The following is a 1,636-nucleotide window of genomic DNA, read 5'->3' as shown; positions in this document are numbered from 1 at the left end:
AATCCCTTTCCCGGGAAACCCGAAGTTCGCTAGTGACCTCCGTTCGTCAACGTTTGCTCAGACCTCAAAGCAACTCGGCTTTCTTCTCTGACTCATTCGCTCCGCCTTCTTTTTCTCTTCTTCCTCTTCGTCGTCCGGTTCCCGATCCGGTTTCCGGTTTCTTTTAACTCTAACTTTTTCACCTTTTGAAAACAGTTCATAAACAATAAACCTTTTGAAAACAATAATAGTACATGGAATCAAAAATGTTTACAGTGGATGAAAACCACCACAAGGGAAGTGACGTATCCATAACACTTATGACACATGCAGCACACACACCTAGGCAGGAAATCGCGCATTTACCACACTAAATAAAAACCAACCGGAAGCAGAACATTGAGCACTACCGCTGATAACACCGAACTGGTGATCACACAGGCACAGGAGGTCTGTGAGGCCACCCCCCGAAGAGCAGTGATTGGTCCGGAATTTGCTTCAAGTAAGGACTGCTAAGATGTGTCTCGCTGATGGCTCCTATCACAGACACGGAGACGTCGTGAGATGACGTCAGTGCCTTGAGTATAAAGGAACGCTCTGCCCGACATTTTCTCTCTCTTCTTCTTTGTCTCTTGAGTCCTGGCTTTGACAATGAATGGTCGTGTCCCAACATCATTCTTCTTCGTCTTCTCATGGCTGGCTCACATCTTCTGGCTTTGGTGTTGGTGAACGAGATCGTGAGGACAAGCGCGGCTGGAGCGACCGAGCGGGCGCGGCCTGTTCGCTTCGTGCACGGGGCCAGGAGTGAGCAGATCGCGTGGCGAGGCCTAGAGCCCGCCCAAAGGCAGTGCATACATGTAGTGTTGGCCTGCGGTGTTCACTACAGGTGCAGCCTGCGGATTCCCGCACAAGGACGTAGAGGCCTGTGACGAACCAGGACGATTCCTGATGAGGTTCAAGAGCAGCTCGGAGCTAAATGCCCACAAATTAACGCATTTATTTTCACAGTTATTTTTCCCATTGTTTGTATTTGAGGTAGTGTGGGGGCACTTCATTTAGGACTTTATTCTATCGTGCATCATTTGGTTACAGGCATTTCTTCAATAAAGCCGGTATTTTTGTACGTTGAATTCTGTGTTGTTTGAGTTCATTGATTATCCAGGAGCGAAGAAGTCGGGTGGAAGCCGTCCAGGTAAGTTTGTCATCCTCCTTTCCCTCGCGTGTAAATAATACCGTCATTTTTGGATTGAACGCCTTGGAGTTAAAGCTCGTTTGGTTATCTGTGTCACCCTGTGGTGTTCACTACAGGGTAGTCACACGACAACTGGTGTCAGGAATGGGATTCGAACCTCGGGCACTAGGTGTCCGAAGGTTGCGAGTTTGATACCTGCTGAGGGCAATGACAAAATTGATGGGTTGAAGGGAGAATTCAATGTCCAGAGTGACAAAATTGATGGGTTAAAGGGAGAATTGAAGGGACAAATTAAGGGAATGGAAAATAAAATTGATGGATTGGAGGGAAAGATAGAGGGAATGATGAACAAATGAGTGAACAAGGGATTGAGATAAGGGAGATGAATGAACAATTGGAGAGAAACATTGAGGAAATAACACAACAGCTGGGGGAACGAATTGACAAAGTAGCAGGGAAAGAGAT

Source organism: Myxine glutinosa, chromosome 1 (assembly GCF_964187855.1).
Source record: "Myxine glutinosa chromosome 1, kmMyxGlut1.1, whole genome shotgun sequence".
NCBI lineage: Eukaryota > Metazoa > Chordata > Myxini > Myxiniformes > Myxinidae > Myxine > Myxine glutinosa.
This window is presented reverse-complemented; position numbering follows the sequence as displayed.